This window comes from Magnolia sinica, chromosome 12 (genome assembly GCF_029962835.1).
Source record: "Magnolia sinica isolate HGM2019 chromosome 12, MsV1, whole genome shotgun sequence".
In the NCBI taxonomy this organism is placed as follows: Eukaryota; Viridiplantae; Streptophyta; class Magnoliopsida; order Magnoliales; family Magnoliaceae; genus Magnolia; species Magnolia sinica.
This window is the reverse complement of record NC_080584.1, coordinates 18,135,963-18,152,072: the sequence shown is the minus strand read 5'-3', so window position 1 is coordinate 18,152,072 and position 16,110 is coordinate 18,135,963. Positions and strand designations below refer to the sequence as shown.

At 40.1% G+C, this 16,110-nt stretch overlaps 1 protein-coding gene across 1 annotated transcript in view; it reads right to left on the bottom strand.

The window, feature by feature from the left end:
• LOC131221045 (protein CHROMATIN REMODELING 4) overlaps nt 1–575 on the bottom strand; it is a 57,651-nt gene extending 57,076 nt beyond the window's left edge. Inside the window, exon 1 of the mRNA XM_058216134.1 lies at nt 46–575. The gene's annotated coding sequence lies outside the window, so the exon portion shown is untranslated. The remainder of the gene's footprint in view (nt 1–45) is intronic.
• Nucleotides 576–16,110: the final 15,535 nt, after the last annotated feature.

Below are 16,110 nucleotides of genomic sequence, written 5' to 3'. Positions count from 1 at the left end.
GAAGAAGGAAGCATACAGACAGACAGACAGACAGAGAGAACTGACCTCCTTCAGCTACAATTTCAGCAGGAAAGAGAGAAATTCAGCGGCGGAAGATACGGTAGGTGGGGATCGAGTGATGAGGAGGAATGGAGAAAGAGGGAGAGAGGGATTAGGGTTGGGGAGATGAGAGAGAGAGAAGAGAGGAGAGAGGAATGAAAGAAATGAGAGGAGAGGAATGAGAAAATGAATAAATAGAAGGGGTATAAGATACGGATTCGGGGCCGAAGTCGAAGGACGAGATACAACCATCGTTGAGGGGTTGATAGTGACTTGGCAGGGTCTCTGCTCTTTGTGGGAGCCTGACTCTTCTGTCCACTCCCTGCATGCCACGTGGCAGCCTCCGGAGAGGGGGCAGATCGCTCCATTTGAGGAGTGCATCTCTCTCTCCTCCTCTCACTCTCCCTCTCTCTCTCCTTCTTGGAAAGAGAGAATTCCAGAGAGGGGGTCTCATCGTCAGTGGATTGGGTTGAATGGTTTTGATTTTAGGAGAAGAAAGGATGTTTTTTTATGTTTTTTTCTTCATTTTTTTCTTCTTTTTTCGTTTTATTTTATTTTATTTTCTATCTCTCTCTCGAGATCGATCGTTCGAACGGTCGGGTTCTTTTTGAGTCTGCCGCGACTCACGTGTGTCGCGGACACGCCGATATTTTTTTAATATCGTGATGTTTTCATTAACGATATAACCGCAATAACATCTCTTGATTTTCAAAATGTCATCATTTCTAATTTCTCACTAATTTATTGCGATTTTTACGAAATAAATATGTAAAAGTTTAAATAAATTCATTTTTACCTAAATTTTAGTTTCATAAATTATTTATAATTTTATAATTTAAGCGAGATTTTCATAATGTTATCGCGAGAAAATGTCAAAATCCGAAAACATCCCGAAATTTTACCGAGAACGAGATTTGTCGCAATGGACGCGACTTGCCTGTAACGGTGTAACCTGGGGTTACAGGAATTCCCTAGAACCCAAGCTGTGTGGGGCTTAATCCGATGTTTATGTTATATCCAATCCGTCTATCCGTTTCATCAGATGATTTTAGTATGTGAAACCAAATATGAACCAGATTCAAAACTCAAATGGGACACACCATAATAAACATTTCGGATTGAATGATCACGGTTGAAACCTTCTTGGGGACTACAGAAGTTTTGGTTCTGGGTGATATTTGTCCTTTCCCTTCATCCAGGTTGGAATCATCGTGTGAACGTGTTGGATAGCACATAAACATCACGGTGGGGCAAGAAAGATCTCAATGGTAGGTGCTTCCATCCCCGCTATTTTTATAGTGTGCCCCATTTGAGTTTTTAATCCTTAATGTTTTATATCATACCATATAATGAGATGTAGAAACTGATGGACGGAGTGGATATAACAGAGACATCACAGTGGGCCCCACAGGTCTTGGCGTTACAGGACTAGTAAGTTTAGTCCGTATCCCACCATCAACTTGGGCCGACACGCTGAGATTTTAACCACGAGAAATTTCCGACTGTACTCCCACCTTTTACCCACCGTCTTTTCTAAGCCTCCCAAATTTACGTTCCCAAATTAAACCGTTCTGCACGGACACATTAATTTCAGGTGAAAAACCCCTCGCTACGCAACTCTCAGCTACGGTTATAAGCCGTAGCTTGCTCGGATATAATCCATAAGCTACTTAGAATGGATGCTGCAACCTACTAAATGCAAGGCATTTTCATGTCACATAATATGTCCGTACAATTTGGTTTAGTTTGGAAAAATAAAGTTTGGAAGCATCTGGAAAAGATGATGGATAAAAGGTGAGGTTTATAGTCAAAAATTTCTCGCACCACTAATATGAACCATCAATTTACTACTTCTTACCACATGCAAATTATTCGCATGTAATCACTAATTATTCCATCCATCGTTTTTTATAAGTGAATGTGATCCATTGAAAAATTTCTTTTCATTGATCTATATATATATATATGGATAGTGAGTTGTCCAACGGGTGTAAATTTTCTAAATTAGCCAATTCAACTTAGATTCCACAACATGGACAGCTCTGATCATTAACAAAAAAAAACTCAGCATGTAGACCCCAATAGGTGGCAAGTGGCAACACATGCCGGCTCTTGAGTCATGGGTAATTTCGACAGAGTAAAAAACGAATGAAAAAATTAGCATCATAGGCGTTTACCTTTTAAGGTTTTATTTTTCAACGGCCATAAACTTTAATTACCAAAGTGATTTTTTAGGGTACAGAAAGAGATATTTAGACAAAAATACCCCTCGTTTTAAGGTATAAGCAAGTGAAAAAGGTTAGGGTATTTTCGTCTAAAATGAATTTTTATGTATATCTGAGGTCTAATTTGGTAAGTTAGGTTTTGAGTTGGTTGAAAAAATAAGGTGAGTCAAAGGTCGTGTCTATAGTAAAAAATTATCCCGAGTGAATTCCTCGCTCTCTCCGTTCATCCCGACTTATTATATTAATACGTCACGACTCGAGCAGTTGATTTTGAACCTTTTTCAAATATACAAACCGTTCAGTACATATATATTTGATTGGATGGAACATTCCCAATAAAAAAGTCAGATTTACTATTTCAACCCTTTGATCGTACAAAGTTTACGGTGACAGTTCATATTCAAACTGAAAGTCAAACCATCAGTGGATGGAAATAATCCAATTGAAGCTTTTATTTGTTGAATTTCCACCATCCAAAGTGAGAATCGTCATATAAACGGTTTGGATCATTGGTAGATGACCCAGACTCAAGGGTCAAAGTCCTATGAGTTTGATACTCGGGCAGTGTAACACTTGATACGTAGCCACTAAGAACTCGCACGCTTGGCACGCAGGTAACTTATTTAAGCTGTCCAAATCGTGGGTCCCGATTTGGGTGGCTTGTAAACTAAAAATTCCGTTATTTTATTTCTGAAGTAAAAGATTAGCAGACACTTTTAATGGACGGTTGAATAAAAAATAGTTAATGATCTTAGAAATCGATGGTACTCTGGCCGCATATAACAGTTGCTATGCAGGTACTTAGAAATGGTACACGTGGAAAACATTAACTTACATTATACCTACTAAATCGCTACATCCACTACTGTCTAGTTACAGAGTAAAAAACAGATTTGTTGAACAATCCTCACCATTGATTCGTGGAAACTTGATTTTTGAAATAAGATAGTTGATATTTTCATTTTTAACCGTTCAATAAATGTCCATCAATCTGATAGTTGGATGTCCAAATAAAAGTTATTTTTGGTGCGTCATGCATCTGAAATGATCACTATATTTTGAACGGTTTAGTTTGGATTATTTGGCGACAAGTATGCAATTCATCAGGGATCCATCACACTCTGCTAGAGTATCAAAGTAATTCTTCTGAGGTACTGTACAATGTGTAACTGAAGTCACATTGCTAGCGGTTTTCCGTTTGTACAAGTGGGGCCATTGTTCCAGCTGTTAATAAAGTGGGCCATTCTCAACCGCTGATTTATTGGGCCACCTATTGATGGGTTAGGATTTTTCCATATGGGAGTCTTTCGGTGCAAGAACCAGCCCTGTGGGGCCCATCGTATCAAAGATTTCGGTCTGGGAACCATGGGCCATTGTATAATTCTTCTTTATAAGTGGATGCCATCCAGACCCTCACCAGATATATTTCTGGTGACACGACTATGTGAGCCCACCTCTATAGAATGATATCAGCTATGCACTAGTTCAAATAGGTTCTCGTGAAAATTTTATGAGAACTTATTTTTAGTGATATGAGCTCAAAATCTAAACTGTTCATTTGATGACGCACCCCGTGAAGCCACTAATGCTCAACTTTTACCTTAATCCAAAACTTTGGTGGGCCCTAACAAAAGAGAGAGACAAATCAAGAGAGAAAACTATTTCCTTTTGTTATGGCCCACTGGAGTTTTGGATCATGGTAAATGTTGGGGTATGAGGGTTTCATAGGGTGTTGAATTAGATGGATGATTCAGATTTTGGGCTAATATCCTCATAAATAATTTCTCAAAACATTTTTACGAAAGACTCAAGGGTGTTTTATGCAATTTGTTCATCCATTTTTCTATATCATTTGACATTATGACTTAAAAAATAAGGTAATTCTAAAGCTGAAGTGAAACACTGTGAAAAAATAGTTGTAATAGTGACAACCACCGATGAAACCTTCCAGGCCCATGCCATGATATTTATTTGCCATTCCAAAGAGTACACCCTAATTCATACCTGAAGTGGTAGACTCAGTAAAAGATACCTTGTTTCAACATAGAGATCTTGGTATGGATCCCTAGTGGGGTTGGCTAATAGTGAAGTGTGAACTGACAGTGGAGTGTACTAACAAGCTAACAGAAAAGGAAAAAAAAACAAAAAAGGGTCACACATAAAGTTGTGAATGAGTTGAACACGCCATTGGTTGACCCTATCTTGAACTTGACTTGCCTCGGCTCGCTCCTCGAGCCTGATTGGCTAGCTCGGCTTGGTTCAGTCAGTAATTAAGGCTAATTCAAGCTTGTGCAGCATTTTCTCAAACATATAAAGTGTACCTTCAACCTCTCATAGTTTGCAAAATTACAACAATAATTTATAGGTATTTCATCAAATACTCAATAGACTGCATCAAAATTAAGATCCAATTGTAATTTTATTATGTAATGTTTGCTTTTTTGGAAGTGATTTGTTTCATATCCATACATTCTTCGCCACCGACCGATCCCATGGAGAATGTATCCACCCAAAACAACACTTTATTGAGTCATTTCATCAAACATTTGGTGAGCAACATCAATATCAAAATAACCGAGCCACCAAACTAGTTCGATTCGAGTTAAGGTTTGATCCGAGTCGATTCGAACTCGCCTCAAAATTTTTTCAAGCTCCAAAAATCAGTTCAAGTCGTGAGTCGAATCGAGCTTTTTCAAGTCGAGTCGAGCGAGTTAACCAAGCTAACTCGGTTCACATACAACTCTCGTCACATAAACCTAAATGAAGGCCAAGCACAAATTTCAGCTTTTATCCAAAACTTCCGTCGGCTCCAAGAAGTTATGGATGGTAGCCATTTAATTCCCACTATTTCTTATGGTGAGGTCTACCTGAGCTTTTGATATGCCTCATTTTTTGGTACACACCCTGGAAAAAAGATAAACGGCACAAACAAAACATATGGATCACAGTGGATCCCTTGGAGTTGGGTCTGGTCTTTCAGGCAATGGCAACCGTGGATCTTCTTTCTTTCTCCTTTTACTCTCCCTCCATCCATTGTCATTTGCAGGCCAATGATTAAGTGGCTACGATCATCCAATTGAGATAAGATAGGCCCGAAAGAATGGCACACACGGCCCCAAAAAAGTTCGAGTATCATTTGGTGCGGACGCTGAAAATTACGATTGAAATTTTTACTACAAAAACAAAAACAACAAAAAAGTTAGACAAAAATAAGTTGGGGGTATAATATGTTTTTATAGCAGTGGTCCACTTACAATGATGTCAAACATGGACAAAAAGAAAAGTAGATTATTAGAAAAAAGTTCAATCGTTCAAATTCCACTTGCATGAGTGGCTCACTTGATCCGTATACCACCTTATTTTGGTACATAAGATGTTCATAGTGGGCCATACTTGATGAATGGCCTGAATTTTGGCACATGTGCTATGTAAGGTGAAAACCGACCATTACATGGTATTTTTGCACCATTTAAAAAATTGGTGGGAACTCATTAGAATGTGAAAGAGACCTAATTTTAGGGAAGAATATGTTGTATTTCACTATTGAAGCTCACAGAACTACAACCAGGTAACAAATAAGGGTTTCTCCCCTTTGCATAGAGCTAAGAAGCTATAAGAATATACATGTGTGTTAAGATCGTTCCACATAGCACTCATCCAACAGTGTGTTAAGATCGTTCCACATAGCACTCATCCAACAGCCAAAAACTCTCTAAAGCTTTTCTAAACTATTCTACAATTCTCTACCAGACTTCACTAAATTTCCCCGGGCTTGTTTGGAATGGTATGAAACTGTATTAGGTGGAATGAAACTACATTAGGTCGAATTAACAGTATTACGATACAATCATCCTATGTCTAGAAATACTATGGTATTTTGACTGTTAAATCTCACCTTTGGGTTTGGGATCAAAATTTTTCCTTGGGAAAAACACTGTTTTGAGTGCAATTTGTGTTTGTTGGACCATGAAATTATGATCAATGGACCATATTGCACAACTAATGCCAGTCGCTTGTATTCGTATGCATCTTAATTGTCACATGTAAATGGTGTATATGGATAGATAGTGCAACCAAAACAAATGCATTAATGTGGGGCTTACATATGTAGACTTAGAAATCCACTAAAAATCCCATTGTATTTCCTGCCATGATTGGATAATATGATACTTGGATTAATACAATCCTTTTCATCTTTTCCAAACCCCGAATGAAATTTCTATTAAACCAAATGCAATTCTATACCACCTAATCCCGCATTCCAAATAGGACCAGAGAACTTCTAAAAATCTCTACATAGCTATACACCATTGTATACAGCTCTAACCTTTTCATACAACTCTTAACTTTCTACAATTTTCGCCCACTCCCCACAAACTTCTACACTACTTTAAAATTCTTTATACTTATGTGCAAAACTTCTCTAACGTATGAGACGAGCATAAATTTGTCTAAGCTCATGACTTAAGCCAACAAGGATGATTGGTCCGTGACACGCTCCCCCACCCAATGCATCGACGCCTCTCCAAATACTTGTCAATGAATCTCCATGTTTATTTGTCAAATTGTCATGTCATATCATCTCATCCTTACCACCTTGTGTCAGCTACAAGGTTGAAATGGTCCCAACCTTGGCACCATTAGTGCCACTCATGTCATGGATGTCATCATCGAAGATGTTCACTACATCAAGGTGTCGGCATGGGAACCGCCTTCACTTGGTACATGCAAGTCCATGCCCAATATTACCTTCAGATCATCCAATGTAATGTCGAAGAGCTTGTCTTGTTAGCCAAACCACCAATGCATAGTTTCATGTCCTTGGTCACACCTTGAATAGATTTGGCTTCTAAGTTGACTACCTTAATCATACTTGTATCATTCACCAATGTAACACCCAAATGTTAAAACCACATTGGATCTCATGATTACCACTATATCAAATTGAGACATTGCAAGAGTATTTATAAAACATACCTTAACCGTCCGTCGACGCCGACTAATGAGGTCACTGAAGAAGATGGTGTACAGTCAAGTGGCACTTTCGCTCCATAACACCCTTGGTTAGATGGGGATTTCTTCACTTGAAAATAGAGTGACCAAAGAGGAGACCGAGGGTTGCTATGTATAAAGTATTGTAGTCAGTTAAAAACCCTACCCATCGACGGGTTTTTCTCTTCTAAACCCTTCTCCAAGCTTCTCATCAATGGCGAGAGAAAGCCCATGCCTAATATGCCTTACTCACTAAGGGTGACAATGGATTGAGTTAGGATCGGGCCAAGCTATGTCATCCGGATTTTTAAATCCAAACCCAAACCCGGCCTGAGCCCTTGATGAGCCAAAAATGTCCAACTCGAGCCCAACTCGAATTTTTTTATACAAGGTCCCGCCTAAGCCCCATGGGGCTCAAGTGCCAAATATATATATATATATATATATATATATAATACTCATGGCCTTGATCTTTTAATGGGTCCATCGTGAGGTGAATGTAAGATCTACTTCAACTATTCAATGTGTAGTCCCATATTATTCCAAGGGTGAAAAATCAAGTTTAGTTGCTATAAGTCTTACACACTAAAGGAAACAGTTGTGAAGGAGATGTCCCTATGATTATTACAGAGCTCATTGTGATGATTTTATAAAATCAACTCCAACCATTAGATGCCAAACTGATATTCAGGCATGGAGCCCAACGATTAGGCCTATACGTGATTCAGTGGCCCATACCAACGAAAACAGTTTAGAGGGCGAGTCTTGCCTTGTATATTGTTTTTAATAATGTGGCCCACTTGAATTACAAATGAGGTTGATATATGGGCCATGGATCTAAAATGGTGTGACACACCCAGCGAACAGAGTGGATCATTTACAAAAACACCAAGGTGTAGCCTACCCAAGCCACTACCTTTTTTCCCAAAAAGAGGTCTAAAATAACCCTCCCTCTCCTGTGATACAAAAAAAACCTACGATAAAATATTTATCCCAGGGTGCCCACCCTTTAGTTTTTAGTAGGCTCACCTTAATATTCAAGTGAGATCCACTTCGACTATCAGATATGCAATCATGCCCATGCTAAAAAAAAAAAACCGAGGTTAACCTATGATTTAGGTGGGGCATGTCATGGGAAACAATTGGGAGAGAAACATCCAACCTTGATATTTATAGGATTGTAATCATTATATAAAATCCACTCTAATATTAGATACTACACCAAGACTTAGGCTTGAGTCCCAAGCATCGGCTCTATCCATAATTCAAGTGGGTCATGCAAAGGAAAACAATTTGGAGGGCGAGCATAGGCCTATATACTTTTTACGATCATGTGGTCCTCTTGAAAGACGGATGGGACTAGGTATTTGTTTTTGGGCCTAAAATAGGGTGATAAACTTAGTGGTTGGGATGGATTTTACATAAACACCATGTTGGGACCCACCAAAGCTGACAACCCATTGATGGGAACTACTGGGACTCCAGTTAGGCTAGGCAAGCGTGATTGATTAGTGGATGAGCTCCCAACCGTGAGCCCACCTTGGTGTATTTGTCCATCCAATTTGTTAGATCATTTATGACATAGTGCCAAAAATGAGGTAGATCCAGGTCTCAGGTAGACCACACAGTAGGAATTGAACTCCTACCATTGAAAGCTTCTTAGGGCCACAAAAGATTCAGATCAAGCTGCTATTTGTGTTTTCCCTTAATCCATGTTTCTGTGTCCTTATCAATACATCAGACGACAAATAAATATTACAATGGGCCCTATGAATTTTCAATGGTGGGCGTGCAATCACAACTATTTCCTCTGTTGTGGTCCATCTAAGATTTGGATAAGCTTTTAAAAATAAAATAAAATATCATGCCCTAAAATGAGCTGATGAAATAGCTAGACAACATTGATATACAACACACCCAGGTGAACCCCACAGCTAGGGCCTCACCCACCATATTGTGTGGCACCACCACACATAAATCTGTGCTTGCAGAAGTTGGTAAACCCCACAGGGCCTAGCCGGGCTAATGGGCTTGCAGACCTCCTCGTTCAAGCCCGCTTGTTCATAAATTGGCATAAAGTTTAAACATAAACATGGCATAGCCTTCACCACTAAAGACTGTATGGTGCTTAGAGGGTACACAACCTACTTCTGTAGACCCCACTTGATGAATATTTTGATTATCATGCCCCAAAGTTGGTGAATGGGTTGACAGAGTTCCTGGGCTCTGAATCCAATGGTGACAGCATACGTAGTACCTCATTCTCAGTTCTTATCTCCCATATGCTAAGTTCTAATCCTGAGATTCTATAAGAAAGATTTTCATGGTTAATTTTTTTATTTATACATGTGCATAACCACAAATACACCAAAATAAAAAATATTATCACATTTCCACTATAATATTTGTTTAAATACAATACTACAAGGGAAATATATAATATAACAAAAATTCAAAATATTAGGCATATGCCCTGCCTCAACGCTGCTATGGTTTAGCATAACCTGCACGTAAACAACTTTTAGAGAATATGTTTTGGTGTCATCCAACGATTATGCAGAGTTACGTAAAGCAGCGTATTTGTGAGATTTATTTTCTATTTCGATTGTGATTCTCATATACCTATATATATGTGTAATCGGGTACAAGGGGGGGTATTCTAAGGGCTTTCAAATTTTTTCTAAGGTTCAAAGGCTTGCAAGGAGAAATTTAAGGCTTGTTCGAATCGGGTATTTTCTATCTCTTATAATTTCTGCTTTCATGGTGTATTATTATCGCTTTATATCATAAAAAAAAATTTGAATAAATTTTTCTAAATTAAATTTAGGTTGTTTGTGATTGGACTTGGTTGTTGCGATTAGAATACTTTACTTGATTCATCTATACGTGCTTTTGCAGTCCCCCAACAATCCAATACAGTCATCTATAGTCTTGGCAAGCTAAATTGAAATCAAGGGTAGAGATATGTACGACTTGGTTGATCTCTTGAATCCAATGTACGTGATCCTCTCTTTATACAAATCAACCATGATTTTAGATTAAGCATTTTTATGGGCCAAATGGGCCATACCTGATCCAACCTGCTGGACCACGTATGGGCTGGATTTTAAAACATTGTCTACTCATCCTACAGAAAGGTTACCCTGCTAGGGATAAAAGATTGATACTTAACCTGCATGTCTGGCCCATCTGATGAGTGGACCAGCCTAAGTTCCGATATATATCAAGCTGATAATGCTGCTTACCTGATGAATGGCGAGAATGACTCACACGTGTGCGGCAAACTGGCATCCATCTCACACAAGGACGACACTCCGACTGTCTTTTTTTGCTTGCAAGTGAAGGGAAAGTGACATGACTATCTCACAAGCAGAATTGATATTATGACATGAAGAACCTGACCCATGTGATGGTCGAGCACCATTTTAAAAATGGTGGTGACTCTTCAACCTAACACATGGAACAGTTTTAAGGTGGTCTGGACCGTCCAAATCACTGACCCAATCCTGGATGGAGTACAACCCAAACGAATAGATTGAGAGACGATAGCAACCTTCTGATATTAATCATGGAATCTAGACCACTAATTATTTTACTTTCAACCATCCATTTGATAGCCATCATTTGGATGGTTAGGATTGTCAAATCAATGTATTTTTAGGTACATAGTCAATCTAGCTAACCACTGATTTGAGGATACTCGTCTGTTGAAAGAGGAAAATTAGATGTGGTTCATTTTTAGCCGTTGAATAAATGTCTACAAATCCAATAGTTAGATAATCAAATAAGTGTGGTTTTTTTGGTTACGATGCATCTAAACTAGAAACGATAATTTGGACGGTGTAATTTGATTTGATTGGATGCCACTTACATCTCACCATCTCTGCATTTTTTTTTTGGAGAGCGTACCAAACACCTTTGGCTCCGCCAACCATTCCGAGCACATCCAAACAGGCTCTTCCATTCCAATAGAAGTCTCAAGTCCAACCCGTTGGACCATAAGTTTCCGTCCACCCAATGAATAAATTCCAACCTATTATATGAGTGCCACATCCAATCCTTTGAGTAGGTCTGGTCTACCATGGCGATCAACCTGTACAAAAATTAATCCCATCCACTCATCAGGTGGGTCACCACGTAGAAAATAATATATATGTATGGTCCAATTCAGTTCGGGTTGGACTTGGGCTCAGATCATTTTAGCCCGAATTGGCCCATCCCAACTTCATGTGTACATGGATTCCATTCTACAGCTACGCTTTTCCAACTATCAGTTAGGCAGAACAAGCATCTTGCAAGTAGATCAAGGTCTTCAATATTCTAGATGCCTATTTGTTTGTGTATGTACAGCCCACTTGATGAAGGGATGGGCCGGGCCCTACTTATTTTATGGGCTCTTGCATTGGGCCTCATTGTGTCAGCCTGGACATTTTCTTTTTCTTGGTCATCTATTTTCTCAAAATACTCTATATGCGGGTGTGTACGTATGTATTTGTACATGTATATGTACAAAAATCACACACACAAAAGATTCAACCTCCTTTAACATAACATGCTAACTTCCTAGGGATTTTTACAGTAGACTTCCTCGCGAATTATGATTTTACCAAAAAGTGCCTAAACATTTGGTAAGCACAAGATCATGCTTTTAAAGGTATTAAATGGTCGAATCATCCTCCCCTTTCTTTTATATATATATATATATATATATATATATATATATATATATATATATATATATATATATATATATATTCATTGGAATAGTGCATTGTGGGTCCACATGGTTTGTGTGTGACATCCAACCCATTCAACAGATACACCAAATCATAATGAGTGGATCCAAATCAGATGGGCCGCATGTGAATATATAGTTTTCTGGATGGTGTAATTGTTTCTTATAGTCGTGGCCCACCAATGACTGGATCATCTACATTTTTTAATTATTTGATATTCATAATAGGGTAACACTTGTTGGAAGGGTTGGATGTCATACAAGCATGTGGACCCATAATCCTCAACTCCACCACTCTTTGAAGAAAAAGTAGATGAGAACATTTTGGTCATTTAAACCTCTATAAAGCATGCTCTCACAAGTTCAAAATGTTTAGGCACTTTTTGGTAAAACTATTATTTTATAATAAGTTGGTAAAATCCCAAATTCCTAGGTAATTTTATGCTATGGACATATTGAGTATTTGTGCATTACCTTAAAGCAAGCTTGTAGTTGATAGAGGTGGGCCTATGGTCCAATGATCCAAATCCAAAATATTGGTATGATAGGGCATGATAAACCAAAAATAGTCCATAATGAAATATTCTTTCTATACAAATATTTAATCTTTTAGTAGTTGAACAAGAAAATTTTATTTTGAACCATTTATTTTTACCTCCTAGTGAAAGGATTGGAAATTTTCCTTCAAAGTGAACTTTTAGTTCGAGGGACTCATTTTGGGCCCATGATATCAACGGTTTGGATTACAGAACATTGACCTAACTAGACTAACTAAAGGGAGCAATGAGTCTCTGTGTTGTGTGGGGCTCATGGTGGTGTCCGTGACAAGGCCACTCCTCCATCTATTTTGAAAGACTACAATAAGGTAGGATTTTAAAATTCGGGCAGATCCAGAACTCATGTAGGCCATACCACACGAAACAGTGGTATTGAGCGCTTGGTGGCGATAAAAGTTTTGTATTAGGATATATTTGTTCCTACGATTTATCTGAATGGTTATAATTCTCTGAATGGTTAGCTCTAGGAAGGTTACAGCTTTGGACGTTGTTGCTCCCACTGTTTTGTTGGTGTGGCTCACTTAAATTTTGGATCTGCTGATTGTTAGAATCCTCTCCTACAATGATCTTTCAAAACAGATGGACAGAGTGGATTTGTCATGGACATTTCTGTGACAGGATAACAGGGGCCAGGAAGCAAAAGGTCATGTAGTACTGTAGGGTGCACGGTGTATTATACTCTTGCACGAGCTTTTTCTTTCATGAACCTCAATTTACATGGATCTCCCTGTCGATGATCAAAATTGATCACTTAAAAATCTCGATGGCACAACCGGATCATTTTTTGGGATTTTTACCACAAAATACTTATGTAATTTAGACCTCATGAACCATTATTCCATGCAGCGAACTTTCAACGAGCCCTAGCCCTGCACAAAAGAGTGAGCAAAGGAGACCCTGGCTAAGCCGGGGGACCCTCCGATGCCTAAGTCAAGCTAGGGAATCTGGGTCTAAGTTGAATGTAGAGAGAGGGTGCGAAACATTTGTTTGTTGGATCTGGATCGTTGGCTGTTTTTCATTTCAACTGCCTGGTAAAATTGTCTACTGATCAGCTAGCTAGATAATATAATTGGTATAATATTTTGTTGGGATTCACCTAAAATAGTGGTCCACAACTTGGACAGTATAATTTGAATCACTTGTTGAGGCCAAAATCTGGACCACCATCCACTCAATGCAGTGAATCTTCGACGAGCTCTCGTCCTACATAAAAGGGTAAGCAAAGGAGACCCTGGCTAAGCTGGAGGACCCTCCGATGCCTAAGTCAGGCTACGGAATCTGGGTCTAAGTTGAATGTAGAGAGAGGGTATGAGATCTTGTGTACCTGTAGCAATGGAGTCCCCTGGTATTTAGACCTGTGGGTCGGACGATCCATATCTGTTAATCTCGACATGATTCACTCATTCAACGAGATATTATGATCATGGAGATATTATCCGCAATCTTTGGATCGTGCGGCGTATCGTATCTTAATGGCACGTATCTTTGGACGAGATCGCCGATCACATCTGCATCTAGGTTGATCTCCAGATTCGACGTACGAAGTACCATCACATGTGCTCGGCCTCAGCCTTGGTATGCGGCACATCCATGCCTGGACTCGGCCTCAGCCTTGGTATGCGGCACATCCATGCCTGGACTCGGCCTCAGCCTTGGTGTACGGCATATCCATGCTCGGACTCAGCCTTGGCCTCGGCGCACGGAGTATTCGTACTCTGACTCGGCCTCGGATCGTACAGTCATTAGGCCGAGTACTAGTGGTCGGAGTCCGTAGATAGACCACTGAGGTCGGAGTTCGCTGATTAAAGCTGAGAACGAAGATTAGGACTCGGCTCAACCATTCTCCTTCGGACAAGGACGAGGGTTCGGGTCGGCCAATCAATATTGTAGTTCCCAGTCGTGACTCGGGAGTTGGCCCCTAATGTTGTATCCTCCTTCTAAGGTCTTGTTATCCGGTTCGTGTAGCTTAGGCTGACCCCGATTATCCTTGTACAGATTTTCCCGTAACAGAAGCCCTCTACTCTCTTGGTCCGAGTCCGGACTTGCAGAGTAAACGCTTGGGGAAATGAAACGACGTCTCCCCTCCCTTGCTCATGATGGCAATTGGGATAATCGGGGCGCAATTAATACGATTCGTACACCTCAGATCCGGCGTGCTGTGCAACGGCTGCAACCCTTCGGTTTCTATCTTCTTGGCGAAGGACGCGTGGCAACGGTTACAATTCGGAGACGGCGGAGCGAGGGAAACAGCGCCACGTGTTTGCGAGGTGGTGAGGAGGCGCTTGCATCATTAATGACATTAAATGCTGAGAAGACATCGATCTCGAAGCGTGGGTTCGGACGTATAGAACTCTTCCATGTGTCCCTTGGCGCCAATGCCGAGTCGCATCGGCTTCGGGAACAGTCGCTTGTAATGATGGCGCCGAGTACTAAGGCGGTTATATAAACCTCTTCCATCCTCGCTCTCACACTTCTCGCGTTCTCATTTTTTCTATTCCTTCCTTCCGAATCGTCTTCTACCGAAAATCGTCCTTCGTTAGAAATCACATTGGTTGCTGCAATATTACGAGTTTTCCAAAGATTTCAAGTTTCCCGAGTTCACATTTTTTTTCTTGGAGAAGGGGAGCCCTCTACGATCAATCACATTGGTCACGTCACTATACAATTGTTAAGTTGTCTCATAATGATTTTTTAAAAATCATGTTGTTCATGAATTTCTTAATATCAACCGCTTTCACATGGTACATAAACCTCTCCGCTAACTCAATCCAAGCCGAGTCCCGCTTACAAGTCGGCTCGAACCGAAACTTATATCATAGCGACGATGCTGTCGTCGCAGTTCCAACGCCGCAACCGATACCGGCTAGCGGATGTCGATCTGCGTTTAGTCCGAAGAAACACTGTGCATTGCGATTATCGAGGGAATCTCTGCGATATGTCCCATCAATTAATGTCAAGTACAAGCCTTACCTCAAGTACAATAACCCATCCTTACTTTTTTCAAAAGTCCACTCTCTTTCCACTCACCATTCCTCTTTTTCCAAATTTCAACCACAACCATACATCTTTTACAAAATTTTCAACCCAACCCATTACCCATCACACCTTACCCATCCATATCACTCCCATCATCTCACTCTCTCTCTCTCTCTCTCTCTCATTTCTCAAATCTCCCAAGCAACTTAAAGCCTCACACAACCAAGCCTCTCCAACTCTTCCTAAAAGCCAAGTGTGGCCCACCCTCTCATCTCTCATCCACACCATCAAAACCCCATCAACTCCATCAAAGTTGAAGGCAAGGAGCTTAGGAGCTTAAGGGAGCAAGGAGAAGGCCAAAAGGTGGGTGATCTACCGTTGTTTTCGATTTTTAAGGGCCACTTGTTGTGGAACCCACATGATGTATGCATTATACATGGGAAGGCCCATTAGTGGTGGGGTCCCTTCCCCTTCACGTCTCTCTCTCTCTCTAGCTATTATGATGGGAGTGGGCCCCACAAATGTGTGTTATAGATGTCCATCAAACGGTGTGGCCCCTCCTGTTACAGGTGGTGGTCCACACCAT